The sequence below is a fragment of the Bos grunniens genome, chromosome 2 (assembly GCF_055505025.1).
Source record: "Bos grunniens cultivar Pamir isolate PY7600 chromosome 2, Bosgru_T2T1.0, whole genome shotgun sequence".
In the NCBI taxonomy this organism is placed as follows: domain Eukaryota; kingdom Metazoa; phylum Chordata; class Mammalia; order Artiodactyla; family Bovidae; genus Bos; species Bos grunniens.
This window is the reverse complement of record NC_141166.1, coordinates 56,644,864-56,658,400: the sequence shown is the minus strand read 5'-3', so window position 1 is coordinate 56,658,400 and position 13,537 is coordinate 56,644,864. Positions and strand designations below refer to the sequence as shown.

Sequence of the window (13,537 nt, the reverse complement as noted above, 5' to 3'; positions counted from 1 at the left end):
AAATACATTTAATTATAAGTTAAATAATTAAATGTCTATCAACAGGGGATTGGTTAAATACATTAGAATATATCCAAATGTTGAAATGACCTACGAGTGTGGTTTTTACCATGGAAATCTTAATGTATTTTTGTAGAAAACTATCCAACCACAAAAAAAATGCAGTTAAAGTATGCTACTTATGGTATGGCCCCATTTATGTTTGCTAAAACACAGGGGGATAAGGGTGTAGGTTTTTTCTGTTCCTGAAATAACATGAATTTTTTTCAACCACCATACATTATCATAGAAATAGCAACAAAACATATATACTGCAGAAATAAGCTTATGTTAAAGCAAAATAGAAATCAGATTAAAATTTCATGTCTTTGATATGTTTGTACTACAAACTCAGTTTGACTAAATTCAGGGATATCCCCCTCCAGTTTGAAAATAGTTCAATTTATGTGCAAATGTATAACTCATTTGATGTTCAACAACCCATCTGACATACATTTTCATATTTTAATTTCTTTGATAGTGATGAAGTAAATCTTATAAATCACATTTATTTAATTTTTCCTATGGGCTGATTCTAATTAAAAGTACCATAAATAAAATTTGATCTGTGTTCTGGAGAATATTCAACTCTGCAATATAATACATAGGATCATTTTAACAAAATTAACTAAAAGAGTCAGATGTGGTTTGAGTAGGGTCACTCTTTGAGGTCTAATCCTTTGCAATCACCTAAACAAACCTGAAAAGGAAATATTTAGAGGTTAAATTCCTATCAGGAAGTAAAGAATTTGTGAATTTCCTTTATTGAAGAAAGTAAATATTTAAGGAGTTTTTACATCAAATTACCTGGGAAAAATAAATGTGACTCTAATAGCTCTTTCTTACAGTATGTTGCAAACATATTTGCTTAAAGGATTTATGACATTTGTTTATTGGTGCTAAACTCCAAATTAAAGTACCTTTCTGTATATCCTGTACAAATCTAGGATAGAATTAAGTAAATACGTCAGATTATGTGGGCTTCCCAGGTGGTGCAGTGGTAAAGAATCTGCCTGCCAATGCAGGAAGTTCAGGAGACATGAGTTTGATCCCTGGGTAGGGAAGATCCCCTGGAGTAGGAAATGGCAACCCACTCCAGTATTCTTAACTGGAAAATTCCATGGACAGAGGAGCCTAGCAGGCTATAGTCCATGGGGTCACAAAGAGTTGGACACAACTGAGCGACTGAATGCATATGCATACATGTCAGATTATGTATTAGAATTTTCTGAATATATTAGAACTGGTAGTTGGGGCATACTACAAAAAACAAAAATCCCCATTTATTTTCACAGCATCTCTGACATTAAGCAGCAGGTAGAAAGCTGTGTGTTAGAAAGTAGTGCTGCCTTGCAATTTATTTCAAGACAGAACAAAATAATATAGTTTTTGTTCAGTCACACTCAGTCATGTCTGACTCTTTGCGACCCCATGGACTGCAGCACACCAGGCTTCCCTGTCCTTCACCATCTCCCGGAGCTTGCTCAAACTCATGTCTATTGAGTTGTTGATGCCATCCAACCATCTCGTACTCTGTCGACCCCTTCTCCTCCTGCCTTCAATCCTTCCCGGCATCAGTTCAGTTCAGTTTAGTCACTCAGTCATGTCTGACTCTTTGTGACCCCATGAATTGCAGCACGCCAGGCCTCTCTGTCCACCACCAACTCCTAGAGTTCACCCAAACCTATGTCCATCGAGTCAGTGATGCCATCCAGCCACCTCATTCTCTGTCATCCCTTTCTCCTCCTGCCCCCAATCCCTCCCAGCATCAGAGTCTTTTCCAATGAGTCAACTCTTCTCATGAGGTGGCCAAAGTATTGGAATTTCAGCTTCAGCATCAGTCCTTCCAATGAACACCCAGGACTGATCTCCTTTAGAATGGACTGGTTGGATCTCCTTGCAGTCCAAGGGACTCTCAAGACTCTTCTCCAGTACCACAGTTCAAAAGCATCAATTCTTCAGCTCTCAGCTTTCTTCACAGTCCAACTCTCACATCCATACATGACCACTGGAAAAACCATAGCCTTGACTAGATGGACCTTTCTTGGCAAAGTAATGTCTCTGCTTTTTAATATGCTATCTAGGTTGGTCATCCCAGCATCAGGGTCTTTTCTAATGAGTCAGTTCTTGGCATCAGGTGGCCAAAGTATTAAAGCTTCAGCATCAGTCCTTCTAATGAATATTCAGGATTGATTTTCTTTAGGATTGACTGTTTGATCTCCTTGCAATCCAAGGATCTCTCAACAGTCTTCTTCAACCTCACAGTTCAAAAGCATCAATTCTTCAGCGCTCAGCCTTCTTTATGGTCTAACTCTCACATCTATACATGACTACTGGAAAAACCATAGCTTTGACTAGATGGACCTTTGTTGGCAAAGTGATGTCTCTGCTTTTTAATATGTTGTCTAGGTTTGTCACAGCTTTTCTTCCAAAGAGCAAGTGTCTTTTAATTTCATGGCTGCATTGATTTTGGAGCCCAAGAAAATAAAGTCTGTCTCTGTTTTCATTGTTTCCCCGTCTGTTAGCCATGAAGTGATGGGACCAGATGCCATGATCTTAGTTTTCTGAATGCTGAGTTTTAAGCCAGCTTTTTCACTCTCCTTTCACCTTCATCAAGAGGCTCTTTAGTTCCTCTTTGTTTTCTGCCAAAAGCGTGGTGTCATCTGCATATCTGAGGTATTGATGTTTCTTCCAGCAATCTTGATTCCAGCATGTGCTTCATTCAGCCTGGAATTTCACATGATGTACTCTGCACATAAATTAAATAAGTAGGGTAATGTAGCCTTGACGTACTCCTTTCCCAATTTTTAACCAGTTCATTGTTCCCATGTCCAGTTTTAACTGTTGCTCCTTGACCCTCATACAGATTTCTCAGGAGGCAGGTAAGGTGGTCTGGCATTCCCATCTCTTTAAGAATTTTCCCACAGTTTATTGTGATCTACACAAAGTCTTTAGCATAGTCAATGAAGCAGAAGTAGATGTTTTTCTGGAATTTTCTTGCCTTTTCGATGATCCAATGGATGTTGGCAATTTGATCTCTGGTACATCTGCCTTTTCTAAATCCAGCTTGAACATCTGGAAGTTCTTGGTTCACGTACTGTTGAAGCCTAGCTTGGAGAATTTTGAGCATTACTTTGCTAGTATCTGAAATGAGTGCAGTTGAGGGGTAGTTTGAAAATTCTCTGGCATTGTCCTTTTTTGGGATTGGAATGAAAACTGACTTTTACAGTCCTGTGGCCACTGCTGAGTTTTCCAAATTTGGGGGCATATTGAATGAAGCACTTTAACAGCATCATCATTTAGGATTTGAAATAGCTCCATTGGAATTCCATCTTTCCACTCTCTTTGTTCTTAGTGATGCTTCCTAAGGCCCACTTGACTTGGCATTCCAGGATGTCTGGCTCTAGGTGAGTGATCATGCATAGTGGTTATCTGGGTCATTAAGATCTTTTTTTGTATAGTTCTTCTGTGTGTAATGATAGGTATATTGATAGGTTGATAGATATTTTAAGTTCCAGGTTATTGATAGAAACTATGGATGTAAAATAATAAAACTTTAATTGAGAAGTGACAAATAAATAATTAGACTTTGAAACCAATGAATATTCATGACAATAAAAATAGGGTGTGTGTATGAGTGGAAGAGAGAAATATTTAGATACAACTCACAGGACATTAATTGCCTGTTAATGTTGAGTTGGCCAAAAACGTTTGTTTGAGTTTTCCCATACCATCTTATGGAAAAATCTGAATGATCTTTCTGGCCAACCCAGTAGAAAATACTGGGGCTGCTTGAGAAATAAAGCACTGAACTTCTGGTTTACTTAATAAAAGAAACTATTCCTTTGAATTAAGGGCTTTTCTTGCAATATAATACAGAACTATTATAAATTTTTAAACAGATGATATTTAGAATTGTCCTAGCTTTAGGACAATTACCATTTTCTCCTAGCTTTAATATGGAATAGGAATGTCATAGGAACATCATATATTTTGACTGGGTACTGTGTGTAATATCATATTCTTATCCTTTTAGATAAGATGCTGTTTTGAAAAAAATTTTTTTGTCCATATTGGCTTCATGTGAAGTGAAGTGAAGTCGCTCAGTTGTGCCCAACTCTTTGTGACCCCATGGACACTAGCCTGCATTATGCTCCTCCGTCCATGGAATTTTCTAGGCAAGAGTACTGGAGTGGGTTGCCGTTTCCTTCTCCAGGGAATCTTCCTTACCCAGGGATCGAACCCAGGTCTCCCGCATTGTAAACAAATGCTTTACCATCTGATCTACCAGGGAAGTCCATGTGGGATCTTATTAATAGTTACCCACTCAGGGATGGAACCTGTGCCCCTTGCATTGGAAGTGCAGAGTCTTAACCACTGGACTGCCAGGGAAGTCCCCTAGATGCTGTTTTTAAACTTCAACTCTTAAGCAGGAGAAGCATTTGGTTGAGAGGAAATCCTGGGGCGCAGAGGCAGCAAAAGGGCAGAGCAGCTCACATCAGTGTTACTGCCCCATCTCTTTAACATTCACTTGCCCAGCTTCTTTATTGCTATTTTAGCCTCTAGGGCAGTGGTTCACAGCTCTGGCTGCATATTGCAATCATCTGGGGTGTTTGAAAATTGTGATGCCTGGTCTCACCTCCAGAAATCAGACTTAACTGGCTTGGGGTGTGGCTGGGGCATGAGGGCTTGAACAAGTCCCAGGTGATGCTGACTTGCAGGCAGTACTGACAGCCGTGGCTGCAGGCAGCAGTTTTCAGAATGTGATCCCGGGACTGACGGACAACAGAGCAGCACCAGGGAAATGTGTGAGGAATGCAAAGTCCTGGGCTTCACCCTAGACCTCCTGAGTGAGAAGCCCTGAAACTGGATCCCAGCTATGTGTGCTTTACCAAGCCTACAGGTGATCTAATGCTGTACACTCAACTTTGAGAACCCCGGCTTAAAGAAATGAAACTTCCATTGGTAAGACTGAAGCAAGTAAAGACTGAGGCAATGTGACTGTTGTTCACCTATCTTTTTTTAATCTTTAAAAGTGGCTGATAATCTAAGAGGATTTTGAAGGCTTTTCCCGGGGTTCTATTCCTTCACAAGTTTTACTATGTAGCTGATGACATCACACTGAATATGTCTGTTATGAATATTTTTCGTGACTCTTCCTCCAAATTGAGTATTTTTAGGCTTGTCAGCTATCTGGGTGTAGACAATAGTGAATGATGTCTTTAGCTGTACACAATAGTGACCTTACATATCTTCTGATAAACTGTGAGGACTGAATCTAAAGAGGAAATCTTACTGCTGTCAAGCAACTGAGGCTTTTTTTTTTAAGATCCTTGAATTATTTTCTTTGATCATTGTAACTATATGTCTAATTAAGACCCCGGATCAAAGAAATTGTTTGATAAAACATAAATGCTTAGGAAACACTAAATAGGTCATCTTTGTTAAAGAAGAATCTCTAAATGCAATAAGCTTCATTTGTATTAGCACTGCTTGTCTCGAATTACTTTCCTTCCTATGTATTTCACACATTGTATTAGTCTTCTATTGCCACTATAACAAATGACCACAAATTTGGGTCAGAATCTTGATATGAGTTTATGCTGGGCCAAAATCAAGGTGCTGGAAGGACTCCATTCCTTTAGGAAGCTCTTTCATTTTTCTTTCTTTTTTTTTTTTTTTAATTTTTATTTATTTATTTTAATTGGAGGCTAATTACTTTACAATATTGTGGTGGTTTTTGCCATACATTGACATGGATCAGCCAGGGTGTACGTGTGTTCCCCCGCTTTCAGAGGCTCTTGGAGAGAATGTTTCCTTGCCTTTTTCAGCTTCTAAAGCCTTCTTGCATTCCCCGGTTTATGACACCCTCCTCTTTCTTCAAAACCAGCAGTGTATCATCTTTATAACACTCTCTTTTTTCCATTGTAACATCTTTTTTTTTTTTTTTTCCTGATCCATAGTTCAGTTCAGTTCAGTCGCTCAGTCATGTCCGACTCTTTGTGACCCCATGAATCGCAGCACGCCAGGCCTCCCTGTCCATCACCAACTCCCGGAGTTCACTCAAACTCACGTCCATTGAGTCAGTGATGCCATCCAGCCATCTCATCCTCTGTCGTCCCCTTCTCCTCCTGCCCCCAATCCCTCCCAGCATCAGAGTCTTTTCCAATGAGTCAACTCTTCTCATGAGGTGGCCAAAGTACTGGAGTTTCAGCTTTAGCATCATTCCTTCCAAAGAAATCCCAGGGCTGATCTCCTTCAGAATGGACTGGTTGGATCTCCTTGCAGTCCAAGGGATTCTCAAGAGTCTTTTCCAACACCACAGTTCATAAGCATCAATTCTTCGGCGCTCAGCCTTCTTCACAGTCCAACTCTCACATCCATACATGACCACAGGAAAAACCATAGCCTTGACTAGATGGACCTTTGTTGGCAAAGTAATGTCTCTGCTTTTGAATTCTAATAAAGATCTCTGTGATTATATTGAGCTCACCTATCTCATCCAGGATAACCACTCATCTCAAGGTCTTTAACTTCATCATAACTATAAAGTTCTTTTTGCCATGTAGGATTTACAGATTCTAGGGATTAGGATGTGAACATCTTTGAGGGGCCATTACTTATCCAACACACATGTCAAGAGACTGAAAAAGGGTAGGGAACATGTTTTGATAAGTTGCCTTTGGAGTGTAGTGGAGAGTAGAAAAGTAACTTCTTAGAGAGATCCACAAGGCAATACATTTCAGATTGTTGTGTACTTGAAAATCACTTGGGGATATGTAAAAAAATAAAAGAATATTCCTGAGCCCTGTCCCCAAAGATTCTGATTCAGAGTTTAAGCTGGGGAACTGCACTTCACCCTAGGCACGTTCACATCCCCCCTCACCAGCAGTGCTCCCAGAGACAATTTCATTGGTTGGAATGCAAGCCAGTATAGCCACTATGGAGAAGAGTCTGGAGGTTCCTTAAAAAACTGAAAATACAGCTACCATATGATCCAGCAACTTCCCAGGCAGTGCTGGTGGTAAAGAACCTGCCTCCCCATGCAGGAGACATGAGACAAAGGTTTGATCCCTGAATTAGGAAGATCCTCTGGAGACAGGTACGGCAACCCACTCCAGTATTCTTCCCTGGAGAACCCCATGGACAGAGGAGTCTGGTGGGCTACAGTCCATTGGGTCCCAAAGAGCTGGACACGGCTAAAACAACTGGAGCAACTTAGCACACATGCAATTGCAGAACATGGGGAGAAGCTGCCAGGAGGGAGGGGTGAAGAGCACAGAAACCAAGACAACTCTACAGCAGCAGTACCATTAACTCTGGGTAAGCATCAGAATTACTGAGGGAACTGTTAAATACAGTTTTCTTGAGCCCCACTCCAGGAGGCTGTGATTCCAGAGGTCTGGGAAGGGCCAGGACCTGTGTTTTTGAAAAATGTTTCAAATGATTCTGACTGAGAACCATTGCCCCCATCTTAATAGAATTCCTCAATGTTCTCAGCAGTTCTACCTGATCCAGGCTTACCCAGAGGAGTATCCTATTTTCTTGTATTTTAAAACAATCTTCCTGGCTGATATTCTTTTTCTTTATGACTGATTAAACTATGAGTCATGTTAAGTTTTTATTTTCATGTCCCCAGTGCCTTTTGTGTCCCCAGAGCCTGGCACACAGTGTATAAATGTTTTGGGAATAAGTCAGTGATTCTCAGGTTTCACCCTGTTAGTGAAACCAGGTTTCACCTGGTTAGTGATAGTGTGAAAGTGAGAGTCACTCAGTCGTATCACCTGTAGCTCTTGTTAAAAAACAGGTGGTTGCACCCATCCCCAGAGTTTCCAACTCAGTAGGCCTTGGTGGGGCCCAAGAGTGTGCATTTCTAACAAGTTCCCGGGTGCTGCTGGTGCTGCTGGTCTGAATTCCACACTTTGAGATCGCTGGAACACATAGAGTTTGAATTGTTAAAGCTCTAATTCTTTTATTACAAAATGAAAAATTTTTATAGATGGTTGAAAGATTTAAAACTTTTCCAGTTTTTGAATTGGCCTTAACATTTTTCATCCCTTGTATTTTTTCCCCCTTAAAAATTTTATCCTCTCGAAATTGAAAAAGAAAACCATATTTCTCAAGTAACACCTTTCCTGTGATATTTTATTGTTTATTTCTCCTCTATATGTGAATTCTCTTGAAACAAAACAATTGGAAATAATGGAGGAGTTCCTACTGATAATTCTTTTAAACTTGTGTCATTAGCATTGCAGATGCATAATCTAACAGTAAATTATCTTTTAATCTAAAGCTTTAGTTTAATTTACACTTTTGCTTCTTTGGTTAGTAGTTTTTTTTTTTTTTTTTTTTTTTAATAATTTTTTAACCAAAAAAAAAAAATAAAGTGAGTGAAAATAGGAAAATAGTCACATATGCATTATGAGACCAGTTACCACTAGAAATGCACAGCACAATTAAGAAAGATGAGTACTACAGAGTGATTTGTCTGATTTTCCTGAGACTTGACAGTGCATACTTTTTATTATAGAGATAAATATAAATTCATTCAGCATATATTTTCAGGAAGTTGTATTTCTTTGAGCAAATACATGATTTTTTCCCCTATATTTATCTAGCTAGAGATTATACATGGGGATTGATAGCCCTTATATGTACTTTTCAACCTAAGAAATCCTTTGTAGGACTTAAGGATAGCTTTCCTTATTCATACAAAATTGTAACAGTATGCTTTCTTTGTAAAATACTCCCTAAAGATTGGATCAGCTTTGCAGCCTTATGCCTTTGAATCTGGGTGTACTAAGAGTTTCTGATGGTGAAGTAATAAAAGGTATTGATTTTATTTGTTATACTCTCATGAAAAGGCTGTATAGCCAGATTGATGGGATGGAGGATTACTAAAAATATTTTATAGGGTTAGGAAATTTGAATTGTGTATACAGTGCTGAATTTGAGCATATTGCTGCGTTGAAGGCAGGCATCTTGTAAACAAACTCTTGCAGCAAACCACTCTTGCAAGGACATTAGTCATCAATACATTTTTATTAAGTGCATGCCATGACTCCAGCACTGTGTTAAATCATCTTCTATCTCAAAAGTTTATTTTTGTCTTTTGCATATAAATTGGTAAAAAAATTTATTACCCAAAATAGGTATACTCAAGTTAAAAAATTTAAGATATAATTTGCATACAAAGAAAATTACAGATCATAAATGTACACATAGATTTTGACAAGGCATATACTCCTGAATTGCAACCCTTGTCAATCAAGACATTTTCATCACTCACTAATTGCCTCACATCATTTCCCAATCAACCTCTCCCTCCCATAAATAACCCCTGATCCAATTTCTGTCACATGCACTCTTGTGTCTGTCTTCTTTCACTAAGTACAGTACTTTGAGATTCATCCTTATTATGTGTATCAGCAATCAGTTCCTTTTAATGGCTGACTAATATTCCATTGCATGCGGCATAGGCAAATTTCCCACAACCTGCTGAATCTTCCCCAATGGAATGAGAATGTTGATAGGATATGAGGGCTACCCTAAGTTTCCTCCACTCCTCATACACTTGAGCCATTTTTCCTGAGAGTTGAAACCTTTCGCTTCCTTCATTGGTATCACTAGGGTCCCACTGTTCGATCAGAATTTAAATACAGAGTAGAGGACCAGCATTTCTAGCAAGCTCTCCATGGGGTGCTGAACATCCCGTATGAACATTAATGATTGACACTCTTTGCTTTAAGCAAATATTTTGCAAATATAAAGGATTGAGGAAAGGCCTAGAAGAATTAAAAATGAGTAACCAAATTTCTTCCAGTAATTCATTGATGGACTGAACTAAGCAAGTTTCCAAGATTATAAGAAGATTGTGGGAGGTGACAGGGGCAGGAATCTTTCCTCAGAGGTGGGAGAAACGTAATTAATTAGAGGGGAAGTGGAGAATGGGACATGAGCAAGTCGCTCCTTTCTGTGCTTGATAAGATGGGTGGGGGCAAAACAAGAGGCAAAGGTGAGACGGGAAGAAAGTAAGACAGCTTGTGGTATCTTACAGGGAGAAAAAGCAGATTTCAGTTTACCTAAAGAACCAACGCTTCCCTTGCTTTCCTTCCAGATCACTGTTCTCCCATCTGCTGCCTCCCTGAGGGCTGCCAGCCTCACCTGTTTTTCCTTGTTGTTGCCTCCCAGCAGAAATGTGAGTACAGTTCAAAATTAAAAGAGCAAGTATATCAGTGTTCCTGAATCACTCGTTTAAAAACACAGCCCAAAGAAATGGGATCTTTTCTCTCAAGTGCAGTGATAAGGTGCTTAAATGCCAACATGATAAGACCAAGATAAATAATAGCAACAAGCCCTGTGATACACCCCAAAATGTCAGGCTGGTGTCACATGCTGTCCAATGAAATGTTCTGGATGATCTAGGGGCTGGGAGGGGGATGGTGTATACTTTTCATTCATAGAATTTATTCTTTTAAAGTGACAAACTGCTGTGAAATGTTTCTATCACTGCCATGAAGTGTCTGGCTATCTCAGTCTTGCAGTCTTGGCACAGACACTGTGCACAGATAAACATATGTCTCGTATTTCATCTGTCTTTGTTCAGTGCTGCTCGGGCGTATCTCCTTGACTGCCAGCATCACCCAGCAGTCCTGGAGAACGGGGCTCAAAGAGTGTCTCTGGTTATGTTGTATCAACAGGCTAGTGCATCCCCACCCTCTACTCACCTTAGGTCTTTCCTCCTTTCTTCTCAGAGCTCAGAAAGGAGATGAGATAACTGAAGTCATCCTGGCCTTTATCCTAGCCACAACTTCCCTTTTCCTCAAGGGAAAAGCTTTTGCCTATACTTAGGCCCTTTAGGTATTTTAGAACATAAGGTGGTTACACATCGTTTGCTAGTGGAATATAGTCTAACAAAAATACAAAGTGATCTTCACTTTCATTTAGTGTCTGTTGTTAGAAATATTGATATATTTCATTGTGAAAACATGAAAAAAGTGTTAGTCGCTCCATTGTGTTTGACTCTTTGTGACCCCATGGACTGTAGCCCGCCAGGTTCCTCTGTCCATGGAATTCTCCAGGCAAGAATACTAAAGTGGGCAGCCATTCCCTTCTCTAGGGATCTTTCTGACCCAGGGATAGAACCCAGGTCTTCCACATTGCAGGCAGATTCTTTTATCATCTGAGCCACCAAGGAAGCCCCATATTTCATTACACTATATTTTATTGGCATTATTTTGAAGTTATTATATATTACACTTATGAATAAGTGATTATATTTTTTTAAATGTTAAAAAACTTGAAATGCTTTAAAATGAAAAATGTTGAAATATCCCAGCTCTGTCTACTGAACAGACCCAGTAACAATGACTTCTCAGTAATCACGAGAATGTTGGCAGCTGTTGACTAAAAGCAGCAGTAGGGGAAGGTCAATATATAAGGTTTTGGTGAAGGGGGAGTTCAATACCATTAAGCACTCTTTTTTTTTTTTTTCTTTTTTTAAATTTATTTTAATTGGAGGCAAATTACTTTACAATATTGTGGTGGGTTTTGTCATACATTCACATGAATCAGCCATGGGTGTACATGTGTTCCCCATCCTGATCCTCCCTCCCACCTCCCTCCCTATCCTATCCCCAAGGGTCATCCCAGTGCACCAGCCCTGAGCACCCTGTCTCATGCATCAAACCTGACTGGCGATCTATTTCACATATGATAATATACATGTTTCAATGCTATTCTCTCAAATCAGCTCACCCTTGCCTTCTCCCACAGAGTCCAAACATCTGTTCTTTACATCTGTGTCTCTTTTGCTATCTTGCATATAGGGTCATTGTTACCATCCTTTTAAATTCCATATATATGTGTTAATATACTGTATTGGTGTTTTTCTTTCTGACTTACTTTGCTCTGTATAATAGGCTCCAGTTTCATCCATCTCATTAGAACTGATTCCAATGCATTCTTTGTAATAGCTGAGTAATATTCCATTGTGTACATGTACCGCAGCTTTCTCATCCATTCATCTGCCGATGGACATCTAGGTTTCCTCCATGTCTGGGCTATTGTAAACAGAAGCACTCATTTTACAAAAGGTTTTTTGTTAGTTTTGATCCAATGTCACCATAAAGGGATTTAATGCTTCTCTAGGTGTGAGGAAATGCAAGGATTGAGATCATAAAATCTATTCCTAAAAACATCTATCTAAAGACCTGTCCCACCAGATTCCCTGGAGCACAGGCTGCCTCACTCCACCCTGCATTCCCTTAGGGGCTATGGAAAGTCAACAGGGTTCAGTCTCTGTAGGGGCAGATGGCAAATACCATCGTTTTTCAATTGTTGGCAATGCTTTTGGTAAATGCCAATTTGTAGTTGACACACTCAAATTGTGGGCTCTGAATACTGTTTCTTCCTGAAAGCTACCAGTAATTCATGGAGAGATTGCTGGTTCCAGATACAGAATGGCAAATGACAAGCTGAGATGAGATCATCTTGTTATGCTAGAAAGCAAGGCAGCTGCCCATTGGCTAATGGTGGGCAATTTTGGCATCAAAAAAAAGATGACAGCGATTGATTGAAATACACTGATTAAATAAATATGCATGAATCTATAATGATACTCAGAAGAGAAAGCCAAAGCACCAAACACAACTCATTTGTCATTATTAGAGTTAGTCAACTCTGTACTCTGAAAATCCGTATTTAAAGGGAAAACACTGACTTGATCCACATTTCCTGTGAAAATCTATTTTCAAGTTATAAAATAGCACTAGTGCATGAGGGAACGTTTTCTTACAGAAGTATTTTAATGAACACATGTAGAAGGAATGATAGAATAATTCACCATTCTATAACATCTAATGAAATAATTGATTCAGGCAATAAATATTTATGGATGCTAAAACTAAGAAACCAATGAGGAACTGGATATTCCAAGGAAGGTAAAAGGTCACCTTATAACTTTACAACTACTTATCAGTGAGCATCTTTGGCCGTCTACGAAGGGCAAATAGGTATTGTGTACTTCCTCATGTGGTATCACATGAAATACATAGAACCACCTATGAAGTATCCACGTCAAAAATGTTAGCTCTGTATTTAATCAAGTCTTTATAACTAAATTCTAGTTACAGAAAGATAGATGATAGAAAACAATTTGGAAAAAAAATCAGCAAGTTATGAACTGTTATGGAACAACTGACCCAGGTCGCTGCTTGAGAAAAGGGTGATGTGGACGATGAATGTGCCAGACAACAAGAGACTTAAGAGACATATTAACTTCAACAGCAGAAGCAACAAAATTCCCTTCTGTTAGTTAATTCTGTGTCTTGAATCTGAATGTGTATTTAAGCAAAGAACTGGGATTGGTTTTTAGACTCATGTTATGTATCTGCTAACCTCTAGTGAAGAATATGGCTGGCTATTGATTTCTGCATCCTCTGCCCTCCCCTTTCTACTTCCATCCAAATCCAGTGGGGACAAGTTCAAGAAACTAATA

General features: G+C 39.2%; 1 protein-coding gene across 1 annotated transcript in view; it reads left to right on the top strand.

The window, feature by feature from the left end:
• Window positions 1–4,767: 4,767 nt before the first annotated feature.
• NABP1 (nucleic acid binding protein 1) overlaps window positions 4,768–13,537 on the top strand; it is a 116,638-nt gene continuing 107,868 nt past the window's right edge. The window contains exons 1-2 of the mRNA XM_086348527.1: window positions 4,768–5,004; window positions 10,157–10,237. The gene's annotated coding sequence lies outside the window, so the exon portion shown is untranslated. The remainder of the gene's footprint in view (window positions 5,005–10,156; window positions 10,238–13,537) is intronic.